At 36.7% G+C, this 17,357-nt stretch overlaps 1 long non-coding RNA gene across 1 annotated transcript in view; it reads left to right on the plus strand.

The window, feature by feature from the left end:
• Nucleotides 1-15,287, plus strand: part of LOC103880697 — a 101,015-nt gene extending 85,728 nt beyond the window's left edge. Inside the window, exon 3 of the long non-coding RNA XR_641869.3 lies at nt 15,252-15,287. This is a non-coding gene — a long non-coding RNA (uncharacterized LOC103880697). The remainder of the gene's footprint in view (nt 1-15,251) is intronic.
• The last annotated feature ends 2,070 nt before the right edge of the window (nt 15,288-17,357 follow it).

The following is a 17,357-nucleotide window of genomic DNA, read 5'->3' on the forward strand; positions in this document are numbered from 1 at the left end:
CTAAGGCAGGAGAATCGCTTGAACCTGGGAGGCAGAGGTTGCAGTGAGCCAAGATCCAGCCACTGCACTCCAGCCTGGCCACAGAGCAAGACTCTGTCTCAAAAAAATAAATAAATAAATTTATTTATTTTTAATATTGTATTATACTATAAATGCACTACATATTGCAAATATACCTACATCTGAGGATGATAATCATTTTTTCAGTTTAGGTGAATATATTAATATTCATTTCACAAAAACAGCATACAAAATTCCAAAAGCTGCTATCTGTATTATCATTCCTCTTTTTCCTTAAATTCAATTTATATTTTCTATGCATCTGACTTAATAAAAGTATAACATGGCCAGACACTACAACTCATGCCTGTAATCCCAGAACTTTGGGAGGCTGAGGTAGAGACCTTGAGGCCGGGGTTAGGGACCAACTTAGACTACATAGGGAGACCCTGTTTCTACAAAAATGAAAAATAAAAAATTAGCCAAGCGTGGTGGTGCACATCTCTGGTCCCAACTACTAGGGAGGCTGAGGTGGGAGGATCGCTTGAGCCTGGAAGGTCAAGACTGCAGTGAGCCACGTGATGGAACCACTGCACTCCAGTCTGGGCAACAAAGTGAGACCTTGTCTTAAAAAACAAAAAAAATTATAACATTTAACATATTTGAGAGATATAATATTCCTATTATTTCTCTTAGTTAACATGGCCCCAGAATACCCTAAAGCTAGGCCCAGGAAAGATATTGATATCATGTCTTTGTATAATTACTCTCTGTACAGATAAATTATATTTTTTCCCATAAGATCACTAGGAATTTCTCATTTATCCTATATAGAAAACTATGCATATGCTACAGAACTATCCAATCTCATATTTAAACATACTTTGAGATAATTAATTTTAATTATAGTTATTTCTCAAATAAAAAAGTAGTCTATTTTGTAATTGGAAAAACAATTCAAAAACTATAATTTTAAAATATTTTACTAAATATGTTTATATACACATTGTTAAGGTGCATTTGAGTAAATAGTTTAAGAATTATTTCAACAGAAAAAATGATGTAAAACACAAAAATATAGAAAATATTTGTTACAATGTCACATTGATTTTTGCGAAATTCTTACAGAGTTTTTATGGCCACAGTGAGCAAATTCACATGCCCACAGTCACCAGTTGAATGCCATACAATTATATTTGTGGAGCAGATTTCCTTTGTACCGATTTAGTCTTTTTAAATGTAGTCCATATCTTTCCGTTGTATTCTCTGTAGTAGTGTCGTTTTGTGTATTATTTGCTAGTGTTAGCAATCACTCTTTTGACAGAATGTGTGTATGTGTGTGTGTGTGTGTTTATATATTTGTATATACTCATACATTTATTTTAAAATATTTGTTTGATCATTTAGTTATTTATAAACACCAGAGTGAATGACAGGATATTGTATACCAAGGAAATTTCATATTTCATGACGGTTTATTTTCAGATATAGTAAGATCATATACACTAACCGTCAAAGTAACTGGAAGTATTTCTCTCCAGTAATTAGGTAGAAATAAAGTAGATGTCACATGGACTAGTAAATTTTTTTGGTGTCCTGTCTCATGACTGACAGATTGTGCAGTATGTCTAAAAAGGGGTTCAAATAATTGTAATAAAGATGTTAAGGGGTAAGAGAACCACAGTCATGAATACTTTTTTAAAATGTTAAAAACTTAGTTTTCTTGAGTTGCAAAGTGCTGATTGACCTTTTTTTATTCAACATATTATTTGAGTAGTTCTCATCAAGTGCTCAGCTCTTACATTTGTTGTCTTTAATCGTTGCACACTCCCGAATGACAGTAATTAAAGTTATTTATGGATTTATGAGACATAAATTGTGATTCTGTCAACAGTGAAAAGAGAAAAACCTATTATAACAACAATTTCCACTACCAGCTGACTTTAATTTCTTCCTTACTGTCTTTTTGTGGTTGCTTTTTTAGTTTAAGCAATGATTGAGACCATGTGTTGCAGCCTTAATTTTAGAAACAGAACCTTAGATAAAATGCTTTTTATTTAAATAAATAGAAAATTTGAAATGTATTAGATAAAATGTCCAAATATTTTTTGTAATCAAGCATAAAGAATACATTGTATATAAATTACAGGGTTTTACTCGTAAATTTGGCAGCTAATTTTGAATCCAAAATAATTTAAAATATTTTATTTTATTTTTCAAATAGCCAGTTGTTTGAAAAAATACTTAAATCATATTTTTTTCTCTGCTCTCATATCAAAATGGCAGCAATCATCAACACAAAAGACTTCTGTCACCCCCAAATACATGGAGATTTTTTCCCCACCAGCAAGCAAGAAATCAATTGCAATGGACATCAACTGGGTGTCCTCCAATTCAGTACTGACGCTATCTACCTGAAGATAGTGTCAGATTCCACAGGTTGGGGGCTCAGTCCCCAAAACTGCTCTCCTCACTTCAGACACCAGTAGCAAGTTCATGCCTCTGGAACTTCTAACCCATTAGCTTCAAGTTGGGGTTCCCATAACCTCCTCTTTGGGTTCAATTAATTTGCTACAGGGGCTCACACAACTTAGGGAAACACACTTATCAGTTTATCATGAAGAACATTACAAAGGATAGAAAAGAAGAGATGTGTAGGGTAAGGTATGTGGGAAAGGTGCGCCGAGCTTCCATGTCCTCCCCAGGCATGCCACCCCCCCAAGGAACCTTCACATGTTCAGCTATCCAGAAGCTTTCTGAATCCAGTTTTTTTTGGAAGTTTCATCAGCTTTCCTTCCTCCAGGAAGGAAATGGGGTGAAGCACTCTATGGAATGAGGGTCTTAGGAGCCACAGTCAGAGAGGCAAGGGGGAGATGAGAGTCATGCCTTGGGGCAGGTGAAAGGAGGGCAGGAGAAGGTCAAGAAAATTGTTTCCCAAGGCATTCCCCTTCAGGCCTAACAAACCCAACAGTATAGCAAAAGACTGTAACAAGGACTATGGAACTTACAAGCCAAGAACCACAGACAAAGATCTCTATCTATCTATCTATCTATCATCTATCTATCTATCTATCTATCTATCTGTAATAGGTCCATTCCCTGATGCATAGGGCAAGTCAATACACTGAGACACTGGGTGACGGCAAAGAAAGATGTTTAAAAATAGGGCCACTGATTGATGAGACAGGAGGAAACTTCAAAACTGTCTCCTCAATGAATTTGGGGCTAGAGTTTTAAGGATTTTGGAGTGGGCTGAAGTGTGCAGATCATTGATTGGTTGAAGTATGCAGGGCGAAGTCTTGGAACAGGGAGATGAAGAAACTGTATTCTCATGCTGATTTTGTTCCTCTGTGGGTGTCTTCAAAGCGGTTGGCATCAGCTGTTTTGCTGGAATTTGAAATCTGTAAAACATCTTAAGCAATTCTTAAAAGCCTTATCATTCTAATGTCAGATATCCTGTTTGTAGGAACAATAGGCATGCGAAAGTGCTATGTGGCTGGCGATTACAAAGAAATGGGTATAAGTGCAGTCTGATTAATGCTTAATTATAACTATATTTCTGTCCAGAATTATTCTTAACCCTGTGTGCATGGCTTAGTGTGTCTGTGTGTGTGTGTGTGTGTATCATAACACCACATCAGTGTTTTACTAGAAATAAATATGTCACCAGCAAAAAGGAAGCACATTTTGAACAATCCATGGATTGCTCACATCTGTTTTGTGCTTTTGAATATATATCGAAGTACTGATTTGAGGCATTTTATCTTGTTAGGCAAGCATTTTGGTAAATACATGTTTTGACCCTAGTAGTAAAAGAATTATTGATGTTTGTGTCAGTCATTATTTTTAGATGTATTTGATGCCTAATAGAAAGTCAGGTTTAATATCACAATTCCTGTGTTTTGCACACTACCAACTACAATGTTAATAAAAGTTAAAATGCTAACATAACGGCAAGGTAATTTCTCTCCCTCTTTTATGTGAAATGATTTTTCTGAGATCTGTACAGTTTTCAGCAAGCAATATTTGTTTTTTAGCTACAGAGAGATGCTAATAATAATGAAAAAGATTTGACTTAAACAGCTTCAGCTTTAGGATTCAAATTTTTGGACCAAATTTGTCAGAAGATGAATTTGCTAAGGACTGAAATATCCCATGAGTACAGAAAGACAAAACCATCTTGATTTGAATTTCAGACAGTGCACTTGGGCCCTCATAATTCCTCTGACATTTAGAGCCTTACAATTTCTCAAAAAGTTAATATGATGGTCTGGCAAAATGAAACCCCAATCATGCAGACTTTGTTTCTCAACTGACTTCCAGATGAACTAACGTGGAATGAAGCTAATACACGTTGAACGGGAAATTGCTATGGCCGTATTTCATTCAATGTAAGGGGAAAACAATTTATGTTTACCTATTATTTAAAGAGCAAGTTGATGACAAACTTATGCATTCAATTTTTTGCAGAAACAAAATATCTTCCCCAGTTTGCTTCATCCATATCTATGTTTCTATTTAACTTTAATCCCAATTTTATTAACTTTGTCTCTGATCTAATTATTTCAGTGATAAAAGAATATAAATGAGATATAACTGAGGGAGTTACAACAGAGTACAGTAAAATCTTTTTTTTTTTTTTTTTTTGAGATGGAGTCTTGTTTTGTCACCTGGGCTGGAGTGCAGTGGCCGGATCTCGGCTCACTGCAAGCTCCGCCTCCCGGGTTTACACCATTCTCCTGCCACCGCCTCCCGAGTAGCTGGGACTACAGGCGCCCGCCACCTCGCCCGGCTAGTTTTTAGTGTTTTTTAGTAGAGACGGGGTTTCACCGGGTTAGCCAGGATGGTCTCGATCTCCTGACCTCGTGATCCACCCGCCTCGGCCTCCCAAAGTGCTGGGATTACAGGCTTGAGCCACCGCGCCCGGCCAAAAATGCACATTTTTAACAATTCAAGAAATTATTGAAGTAATATGGATAGTTCTTCCTCTCCCAGCACAATCCATTACCACTGAGATGGTACTACATCTTAATCAATTAGGCATATGAAGTTCCATGCTTCCACTCATATTTGAGTGGTGGAAGTAATTTTTAAAGAGAAAGCCATCTACATTACTTGTACATATTAGTAAGGAACGCACTTCAGCTGTTTTAACAATGACCAAGTAACAACGACAAACAAGACTGGCTCATTTTTCTTTCACGTGAAAACCTGTACTTGTAGGTAGTTCAAGAAGTGTAGTGCCTTTGTCCCTTTATATTATCCGAGGACCCAGGTTCTTTACTTTTCGCTGCCACACCATCCCCTAAGTTGCCTTCCTATGAATGTTCAATTCTACAGTCATACCTGCAGTGGAGAGCAAGCTAGTTCCTTTTAAAGCCACGACCTGAAGTTGCACACATAATTTCTACTTGCATCCTATTGATCAGAACTCAGTCACATGACCCACACTGCTGCAACTGAAGCTCTACCATGCTCTTTCCCCCAGATTAGAACCTACTGATATCTATGCCAATTTACTGAATGCGTACTACGTTCCAGGAATTGTTGTAAGAGATTTATGTTTTGTAATAATTAGACCATTATCTCATTTAATCATCTCAGAAAGCCTTCGTGACAAGTGGTGTATTCAGATTTTGCACATAAGGAAGGTTATTGGTAAAGATGACCTTGCTCAGATAAAATAGCTTGAAAGTGGAAAAGATTGGTTATTGGGCCAGGCTCATCTTTTAGCAAGGATCATGTTTTTAACCTTTAACTATCCTTCATCTCTTGCATGGGACACTGCAATGTCTTTGTAACTGCTAAGCTTCTCAACCCATCCTTCCAAGAATATGCAGGTAATCATGGCAAATACAGATGCCTTTGGGTGGGCTATCAGGTAGAATAAACGTAGAAACAGCATAGGTGTGAGAGTGTGGCAGCTGAGTTTTTCATATTGTAACCAGACCTAACACCTGTCCAGTTGCTTTGTCTTTTAAATATTGTAAGATCCAAATAAAATGCAAAACGTTAAAACCAAAGTAGTTGTAAAAGGACTCCTGTTTAAGGTATAATGTCTGTCATAGAGTGGCCAATCAGTTAGCCCAAGTTGCTTCCACTTCACTTTTGCCTTTTTGGATATTCTACTCGGTTTGAAACTTGTCACTTTTTCTTTTTTCCATTACTTACTGAATGAAGTATTAGGTTGTAACACATTTTAAGTAGCCAGTTTACAAGTCAAACATGGTCAACTATTGTTGATTATGTGTGGTTTAACTTATATCCTAGGTCTCCAACCTATAATTTAATGAATTGGGACAACTGGCTACTTCTACACATTTATCACTTGCTTTTCCAATATAGCAGATATCAGTGGGATAGACTGTCTAGACTACTTTGTACCCTCCACCCCCATTCTATTCTTCTGGACACTACTACCATCAGCCACACGTTCTTATAATATTCCTTCAATTATCTGTCTCCTTGCTCACTGCTAATTTTTCCAAGTGGGTACCTGATCAGGGTTGGTCTATGAGTCCTTTCCCTCACAGCTTTTGTAGTCAGAATACAGAGACTGAAGTTGTAAAATGTAAAGCTAGGGGATCTCTTAATCACTTTTCTGCATGTTTTCTTCATTTTTTTCCCCTTACAGGCTGGCTTTATCTGACTACTCATCAAGTTATAGGTCTGGCACAGTCACAATTACTCAACCCTTTCATTCACTTCATAAAATGCACACTCTCTTCCAATGTTGTTCAAAGTGGAGTGCTGTTGCTTGCAAAGAATAGTCTTAACAGTACATGTGGTAGAGATTCAGGAACTATTAAATATTTCTTAAGTAAATGAATAAAAATAATTGCCAGAATAATTTCCCTTTCACCTTCACTAGATGAGATAAAAGTAATTATTATTTTTTTAAATGTGGAGAATTACGAAATAACTATTGGTCATATGCATTCAACTACATCCCATAGGTTTTTAGGAATTACACAAAAATGTTTGCGATCTCACACAAATTACATTCCTTTTATTCATCAGCTAGTTAGTAATAATTTTGCAAGATAAGAATTATTATTATTACTAGGAAATACAATTAATTTTTAATTATGCTATTTTAATAGTTGCTATTTCCTTTGTCTAAGTAAATTTTAATTTTTAATTGCAAACAAGGTAAAATTAATTACAAGGCTTAAGTTTATAAATAAAATTGAAATATATTCACATGGAAAGAGTAGACTATTTTATTGCCAACTCCCTCAATTACTGTTTAAATTATTAAATTATTTGTTCAACATAAAATTGAACAGATGGAAACCAATTCCATTTCTCTTGGAACTGTTATTATAACCTAGGTACATAATTTGCTTTAGTAAAACTAATAGAAAAAAATTTTTAAATAAAATGTTTATTAAATTTAACCCTGTAACCCATTCTTCCACTTACAGCAAAAACTGATTAATAGGCAAATCAGTGACAAAGATAATAGAGTGGACTAACCTCAGAATTCAAATGTGTAACACTTAGCTGCCAAATTGCAGGACTAAAGTAAATTTCTTAAGTATTTCATAATGAAACAAAATGTTAAAGAGCAAACAAATGATATTGATGGTACACTGGAAATGTCCAGTCTCATTCAGATGTGAAAAGATTGTTTTGTGTAATCTTGCTACATGTCATCAAAGTTTAATGGTTAAGTTTTAATGTAAAAACTTAACCAAGATTGTGTTCAAAATTTATTTCTATTTGAAGTCCATCTTGAACGAAAATGATTCTATGTACAAAGGAAGGTATAATTAAATATTGTATATGGGAAACGTTTTAATATGTTCTCACTACTTTACTACTTGACTCTCTTGTCAGGTTTTAAACTAAAGGAATTAGAAATGTTATACTAGGACTTGATTAAAGGTACTACCTGAAAAAAAATCACTTTCCCCTGGATGACCAAGATCTACATGAAAGCTGCCAATATTATTTTGAGAAATTTGAAAGGCATATTAGAAAAACAATCTCTCAAGTATTTCTTGAAAATATACTTCTTGAAATGACTTTAATTTTACTGTTTCATTAACTTTTATCATGAATAATATCTAATGTTGAAAATAACTAAGTGGAAGGCTTGCAGGCTTATCACCCATCATTCCCACCAAAATACTTTGTTTCTCTGCTTAGTGCTACCAAATTCAACAAGCTCATCTATTTTTTGGCTAAAGACACTTCAATTCGTAAATGTTATTTTGTGTTCTTCTCAAGTTTTCGCTGCCATGCAGAAGTTGATTTTATCAACTCTCTCTCGACTTCAACATTTTTCTGTCTGTATGGTACCTGAATATTTGATTGATTCAGCTGTCCTCTCCCTTTTCTGGTCTTAAAGGCATTTGATGATAACTTGGTTCCTTTCCTTGCCCTTACTCCAAGGGTGTTACTGACTCGCCTGCACTCTATGCTAAGTCTCCCTGCTTCTCACCTATGTTTTTATGAAGGGTCAAGTCTAATCACAACCCCAAGTACAATTTTATTCTTTACTATATGCAAAGGCAACCAGCTGCTTTCCCTTTGTATGTAATTCAATTATAGTTCACTCAGCACATTAAAGAGTGCCCAAATGACTTGTGTTGTTCATGCCATTTTGTACTTCCCGTTGTCTCCTAAATCCCTTGTGGTGGAAATTGAAGCCTTGCACTCTGTGGCTTGGACTCTGACAGGGATTAAGGAGTGATAATTAATCATACTTCATCTGAATTTAAAATCAACTGAGAAGTAGACATAGAAATAAGGCAGATGGAAATAAAAATGTCATGTTAATTATTTCTAAAGATGAATTGGACAGTGGCCTAGACCTCTGGACAAAATGAGCTTATTGAATGCAAATTTTTCACAAATATTGAATGCATTCACCCAAACTGGCAAGTTGTAAATTTCCTGCAGGGACAGACAACTTACATGTGCAGGAGGAAGCGAAAGTGTGAATCCTGGATTCAAGACTTTGAGAAAGAAAGAAAAGAGTCTGCTCGTCTGCTCCTCTTCTAGCTCTTCACCCAAATTCACTGTCAGTTATGTTGGTTTTCTTCCTCTGGCAAATCATGAGTGAGGAGAGTGAGGAGGCAGATCGAAACTGGTTTTTTATTTTCCTTTCATACTTTTTCCTTCTTGTGAATAAACAGACTCCTCTACATAAACCTGATAAGGAGGAGATAAGAATCTCCACCATTCTCTTCCCATCGGCCTCCATTTATTGCCATTATCTTCTTTCCCTCAGTCCAAAAAAACTATCAGTCCTTGTTAAATACAAATATCAAGACTCCTGTGCTCTCTCTTCACACTCACTCATCTTATACACCCCTGAGTTAACAAGGATTGATCACTTTAATATCTTTATCATTCAACAGTAATCTAGTGTACACTTTTGCTGCCAGATATGCTCAGTCCCAGAGATGCTGGAATTAACAAAACACAGACTCTGTTTAAGCTGTTCAAAGGACATCTCTCCAAAATGTTTTATTTATGCCTTTGTACTATTTAAACCTGTTAATATCTCCCTATTAAAATATTATTTTCTTTGTATATTGAGATTCCGTTTTGCCTTGTTGCTTGTACAACATTACAAATCATTCTCTCTAGTCAGAATTTTCTCTATACTTGCATTTCTTCTTCCTAAGTAACTCCTGGTCCAGCTATGCCTTGTGCCTCTCTGGAAATTAGTTCAGTGACTTTCTCTATGGGACTTTCTCCATAGGAGTAGTTTATTTTTTAAGATCACATCAGATTCATTGCTCTTCTTTTTCAAGTGCTTTGTAGCTAGAGGCCATTGTTCTTTGATTAACCTGTTGTCTTTTTTGTGCCTGATTTGTTGATTTATGTGTCATACTGATCTCGTTTCACCCTAGGCCAGTCATCTTGCCGTATTTTGTTTGCATGTTTTATATAAACTCTCATGTTGGCTTTGATCTGTCACCACAAATAGTTACTGGGGAAACTGTCATTGGTCCTTCTGTGACTCCACATCGGCCTTCTATCCTTGACCCTTTGCTCTGTTCTTCTCACTTTGGTTTCTCTAGTCAACTCACTCCATCAAGGCTTCTGTTCTCACTCTAGTAAGACTTTCCTTGACATGACTGCCAAGTTTGTCCAGTAGGCATGATACAGTAGCAAGATTTGTATTCTAAGCTTACTCAACCCATCAGCAACATTTACCACTTGACCAAGTTGAAGCACTTTCCGCTCTTGATTTTCATGACTAGCCTTATTAATTTACTATCTCACCGGCTGTTCCTTCTCTGTCTCCACCACTGGCTCCTCTTCATCTTACCTCTGACCCTAGGGGCCACCACATTCCTATTCACAGGTAATGTACTGCATACTTTCAGACCATGATGCTAATTGTATCTCCTTATACCATATGACAGGCCTGATATCCTGGAATATAAAGTTTGAAGTCAGAAAACTTGGGTTCTTTCTTTTTTTTAAGACGAAGTTTCGCTCTTGTTGCCCGGGCTGGAGTGCAATGGCGCGATCTGGGCTCACCACAACCTCCGCCTCCTTGGTTCAAGCGATTCTCCTACCTTAGCCTCCCGAGTAGCTGGGATTACAAGCATGCACCAGCACACCTAGCTAATTTTGTATTTTCAGTTGAGACAGGGTTTCTCCATGTTGGTCTCAAACTCCTGACCTCAGGTGATCCACCCACCTCGGCCTCCCAAAGTGCTGGGATTACAGGAGTGAGCCACCGTGCCCAGTCAGCTTGGGTTCTTTCATTCAGTCTCTGTAGGACCTTAAAATTACTTTACCTCACTGTAAACTCAGTTTTTTCAACTGTGATGTTGACATGATAATAGTATTCATTTTATAGGATATTATTGAGGATTAAATGTGTAAATGAATGTGTAATCCTTAGGAAGTCCCCGTTTCTCAGTGAGTGTTCTGTAAGTGTTAGATATTACTATTATGATAATTTGAAGCTCCAGTTGGATATTATGTGATAGTAATATACTACAGGGCCCATTTTTCATGTTCAGTCACTGACAATTGATGTTTATAATTCTCTCAATGTCCTTCAGTGGGTTTTCTCAGAATTACAAAAAAGAAAAAAAAATGGTTGCAAAAATATAGTACCTAAATTTCAGATTTGTCTGAAACTGAATGCTAATTGCTGAAAGCTCAGATAAAATATTTATGTTTCAGGAAGTAACTTTTAAAAAAAATCTCTGGTATTTTGTTTAAAAGAAAGCAGATAAGAAGAGTGCTAGATGTATACTTGTTTTCCTCCCTCTATTTTCACTTTGTTGCTTACTGTTCTTGCCGTTATATAAGAGTAAAATAAAGTTATTTTAAGCTAATCAAAATGTTGATCTATTAAATAATCTTATGAAAGTGAAGTAAAAACATGTAAATGAAATACCCCTTCAAAAACATGCCATTTATAAAAATAATGAGTGCACAGATGGCATTTTTAAAATTAGATGTTTCAAGATAATAGCTTCTGGTAGTTTATGTATCATCCTCTATTTTTCTTGAATACCTTGCCAACTTTATTATAGTTAAAATTTGTCTTCAGTGACTCCATTAATTTCTTGTATTTATTATGTTCTCCTGTCAATCAAATGGATATACGTTTTATTAAAGCAGAGAAAACTGCAGTAATTTAGAGAAAGAACATGGAAAACAATTTTCATTACACTTTGAAATTCATTTCTTTATCATTGAGACACTTTTCTTGAGTTTGCTATGAAATGTATTTATTACATGTAAAAATGTATAGTAATTTTGTAAATAATTTTTTATAATTTAATGGTTTTTAATTATTTACCATATTTTATTAAACATTCTGTTTTCAAAAATTACTGATATTCTGATATGTTAATTACAACTCTATCATTGTCCTGAGGAAATTTACCAAAGTAACAGGAATTCTTGGTCAACATAGCTTTCATTGCATGACTTGTAGGCCCTGTGATCCTGAGATTAAGTTGAATAGTAAGTATGCAAGGATAAACTTTCAGTGAATGACATACTCTTTTTGTTCAATATCATCACTTCACTGCCACATCCAAATGATCTTTATCATTATTGTTTTGTGACATTTTTTCACTGTGATTCTTTCAATCTTTCTCATTTTAGACCAAAAAACCCCTCTGCGATTTCTGAAAATTGATTAAAACATTATGTATATTTGTTAAGGGTATGTATTCAACACTGAAGTGATAAGCTCAGTGATTCTAGTTGCCATTCATGACTTCATACAGCTTTCAATTTACACTAGCAAGACATTTCTTGATCTTAATCTACATCTTTCCCTCACCCTTAGGCAAGCCATCACTTGGCCTGAACTACTGCAGAAGTTTCATTAACTTCTTTTCTAATCCCCTTTCAATAAATTTACCATTAAAAAAGAACATGACTTTCATTCATAAAACATTGAGTTGTCTCTGATTATTATAAGTCCCAAATCCTCACCATATCTTGAATGGCCTCACCCTTGCCTATTTTGCCCATTTTGTTTATTGACAAGCTCTTCCCACTCCCTCCACTCCACCCACATAAATTCTTCCTCAAATGGGCCCACTTAGTTTTTACCATGAACCATTTCCACAGGCTGCTCTGGTGAGCAGAAAAAGCTTTCTCCTTCTCTACATTCAGCTAAACTTTGCTCACCCTTCAGTTGCGTGTGTTGGTCTCTTCCTCTGGAATCCTTAGCAGTCAGATTCCCAGGACCTATGCTCTCATGGCCTCCTATAGTTCTCCAAGGTGGAAGTTAGCACAGTGAAACTTTTAAAACTATTGTGGTATTGGCAGTTTATTGTCAATTGGTTCCTCCCGATTAAAAACTCTGTGCGGACAAGAACTGGACCTTTCATTTCAATGAAAGCCCTCAATATTTGCTGAATGAATAAAGAAATGAACATTCAAATATAAATGATAAGAAAAATGTTATGTTCTTATTTTTAGATGTTGGTCATGGCAACAAAAATGTGTATTCCATATTTATCAGTTTCACCACAGCTAGAAAGTTCAACTGAGGTGGAATCCACAGGTCTCAGGGGTTCATGGAAATCATCAGAGAAAGAGAGACAATTGAAAATGGGAGGTGTTTTTGAGAAGGCAAATCAGTGCTAACTATTATATACTGTAAGAAGAAAAAACAAAACAGATTAATAAATATTTACATACCTGTTCAAATACAACTAAAATTAAATATATATTTATTTATTATGATTATTATTTTTTTCAGGGGGAGTCTTCCTCTGTCACCCAGGCTGGAGTGTAGTGGCGCAATCTTGGCTCACTGCGAGCTCCGCCTCCCAGGTTCATGCCATTCTCCTGCCTCAGCCTCCCGAGTAGCTGTTACTACAGGCACCTGCCACCACGCCCAGCTAATTTTTTTGTGTTTTTTAGTAGAGATGGGGTTTCACCATGTTAACCAGGATGGTCTCAATCTCCTGACCTCGTGATCCACCCGCCTCGGCCTCCCAAAGTGCTGGGATTACAGGCGTGAGCCACCGCACTCGGCCAAATATATATTGATTTCATAAAGTCGAGTGTTTTTCTAAGGATTTGCTAAAAAAGAACAGAATTTTTCTTCAATAATAAAAGGTTTGTTACAGTATTACTAAGAGCTGTTGACTTATAGCTTTGAAATTAAAATGTATATTATTAGAGACTATATTTATTTAAATACTTATCTTAGAAACCTGCGTTCATGCTCCTAAAGCTTTCAGCTATATTTATTGTAAAAGATTTACCAAACAAGTAGATAATTGTCTGACTTAGCTCTTATGAATCCATTTACTTAAAAAGACTAGTCTAGATTATCTCCAAATCAGGAACATAACAAAAAGCATATTTCTTACTTGGGAATATAATTTTCCAAATAAAATATCAAGACTCTCACAGGTCAGCTTTAAAACACAATGTAGAGACTGGGCGCGGTGGCTCATGTTTGTAATCCCAGCACTTTGGGAGGCTAAGGTGGGCAGATCACAAGGTCAGGAGTTCGAGACCAGCCTGGCCAACACAGTGAAACCCCGTATCTACTAAAAATACAAAAATTAGCTTGGGGTTGTGGCAGGCACTTGTAATCCCAGTTACTCGGGAGGCTGAGGCAGTATAATCGCTTGAACCCAGGAGGCGAAGGTTGCAGTGAGCCAAGATTGTGTCACTGCACACCAGCCTGGGTGACAGAGCTAGGGTCAGTCTCAAAAAACACAAAAAACAAAAAAAACCAACCAAACAAACAAACAAATAAGTTTATCATGATTTTTCTCAAAGCAGATTATGTCCCTCTCACTTAGGTTCTCATATTCAATATATTTGAGTGCCACACAAGGGGGATACATACAGTACATAAAATATATTCACATAATTCCTATTTGTCCCAATATCTTCTACCCAACTGCTAATTACATCTTTATGTTTTACCAATGGATATTCTTATAATCAAAAGTATTATAGCCATACTAGAAGATCCCTACAGAAGGTTCAAAGATTCTAAAACTAAAATTAGTTTCTCATTTTTTAAGCTTTATTTGAACACTGCCATTCCCATAAAGGCTTTGATAATTAAGTAGAAATACATGCATATCTCAACTACATATGGTATTTGCATCTCTGAGTATAGATTAGTGTATATGATGAGGATGTTAGGCTACAGGGGAATGGAAAAATTGAGAAAGAGGAGAAGGAAGAAAAGGAGGGAATGTTTGACTTTTTAAAATGGACCTTTTTCTCAGCCGGGAGAGGTGGCTCATGCTTGTAATCCTAGCACTTTGGGAGGCCAAGGCGGGTGGATCATTTGAGCTCAGGAGTTCGAGACCAGCCTGGCCAACATGGTGAAACCCCGTCCCCACTAAAAATACAAAAATTAGCCGGACATGGTGGCACATGCCTGTAATCCCAGCTACTCAGGAGGCTGAGGCAGGAGAATTGCTTGAGCCTGGAAGGCAGAGATTGCAGTGAGCCAAGACTGCACCACTGCACTCCAGTCTAGGCGACAGAGATCCTGTCTCAAAAAAAAAAAAAAAGAAAAGAAAAAAAGAGGTTTTCTCTATTTCAAATCACTTTTATATGGAGCTGGAAGGGGAAAATTGTCTCCTAAAAATAAGCATTTGTACAATCCATTTTGGGAGAAATAGAAAGAATCTTAAATTTTTTTTCAAACATGACATGTATGTACGTTATTGAGAAGTAAATGTAGACTTTATGTGATAGTTACCACACTACAGTTGTTGCATAAGCTTGTCCTTTCATGATTTTTTTTTTTTTTTTTTTTTTAGATCGAGTCTTGTTCTCTCGCCCATGCTGGAGTGCACGGTTGCAGTGGTGCGATCTCGGTTCACCGCAAGCTCCTCCTCCCAGGTTCGAGTGATCCTTCCGCCTCAGCCTCCCGAGTAGCTGGGATTACAGTCACCCACCGTCATACCCAGGTAACGTTTGTACTTTTGTAGAGATGGGGTTTCACCATGTTGGCCAGGCTGGTCTCGAACTCCTGACCTCAGATGATCTGCCAGCCTCGGCCTCCAAAAGTGCCACCGCGCCTGGCCCTTTTCTGAAGTTTTATGTGTTGATTGGCTGTTTTTAATAAACACTTGAAAAAATTTTGAGCTTCATGAACAGTGATCACATGCATAAGTCTTGCAGCTCTCACAATGTTACAGTGGTGGTTCATAACCTCCTTGCCTCAAGCAGTTGTCACTTTAGGCAGCATTTGTGTTAAAGAACGCTCTACAAGCACATTTTAGAATATTCACAGAAGAAAACTATAATTACAGTTTGTGTATCTAATAAAAATGTAATTACATTTTGCTGCTTTCAAAGCTCTAAATTAGATTTTCAGGGCAGATTTACGAAAAGCTAAGTAAAGGACAGCCAAAGTATGATTGCAGTTGCTTTTGCTTTGGCACTTGGGCATGTTTTTCTCCTTGAAATCTTGTAAAAATTCAAATATTTAACTCGCTAGATATTTGTAAGCATCTAAATTCATTGCCATCACATAGATATTAAAGAAAAACAAACCTAAACCATAAATGCTGACTAGAGCTGCAAAAATGTTCCGAAAGTTGAAAAGGAAAACAGAAGATATGAATTACAGAAACTAACATAGTTTATCATATAAATAAAATGATTGATCTGTATCAAATTTTCTCAAATTCAGAATTGTCAATATATGGGACCATGTAATTCTTTGCTGTGGTGACCCGCACTGTGTATTGCAGGATATACAGAAGCATCCTTGGCAGCTACCCAGTACATGCCAGTAACACCCTCTCCCCAGATTATGACAACCAAAATGTCACCAATCATTGCCAAATATCTCATGAAGGAAGGCAAGATGACTCCTTCTCACTCCGTGGAGAATCACTGATCTAGCTAAAACCTTGTCAATTTGTGCACATGCAGGTGTATTTATGGGGTATGTTTTCAGAAGTATGATTGCTGGATCAATTGACAGTTTTGGTAAATATTGCCAGATTTCCTTCCATAAAATGCACAACTTTGCTCTGCCACTAGCAATATAGGATACTACTTAATGTTTCATAGCATCACAGAAAGGAGAGTGATCAAACTTTGAATTTTTGTCTTTCTCATAGGTGAGGGAAAATGTCTCAATGCTGCTTTGTTTTCAACTTGTTTCAATTTTTTTAAATTATTATTCTCTAAGGCTCCCTGCTCTCTTCTCTTTTTTTCAGTCTCTTCAGACCTAAAACTGTCTACCTTCCCTTTAACCTCCTCCTGCTTCATCAGGCTTATTTCAAGAGCTCTAAAATGAGCTCTGCTGGAATTTGTTGTTTGTTTATGTACTTCCAGGTAATATAAAACACGTAGTATTCTCCTCCTTCTTGTTCGGATGAACGTGTGGGTTATTTGTGGTTATATTTGTTATCTTTATTGATCTATATGACTTTTCACAGGATTTGCAGAGAGACTAAGATTTAGCTAACCACCGTTATCTTAGGAAAACCCAGAACACATCTTTATGATAGAGGCAGGTGAAAGACGAATCTTAGGCAGACAGAATCGGGTCCCCAGTGAAACCCCACCTTCAAACCAAAAACAGCTTGATGCCTGAAAACTGGGTTGCTGGTACCAGGTGAAGCCTGTGACCCAGAGTGAAAATTTCTATTCCTATTTGCCTCCTCTTTCCTCATTGGTTCTTTCTGAATAAGGGTTTAAATTCAGTTTAAACAATTGAAGGTTGCCTTTTGCAGTGTTACTTATGGACCACACCACCCCAATTCTGGGTCTATAAAAGCCCTGGACTCAGCCACACTTGATGGGGGAGCTACCTAGCTTCAGGTAGGGGGCTGCCCCCTCAGTTCCCCTCTCCGCTGAAAACTGTTCTGTCGCACAATGAAACTCTCTGCTCCGCTCAACCCCTGGTT

The sequence above is a fragment of the Papio anubis genome, chromosome X (genome assembly GCF_008728515.1).
Source record: "Papio anubis isolate 15944 chromosome X, Panubis1.0, whole genome shotgun sequence".
Lineage (NCBI taxonomy): Eukaryota > Metazoa > Chordata > Mammalia > Primates > Cercopithecidae > Papio > Papio anubis.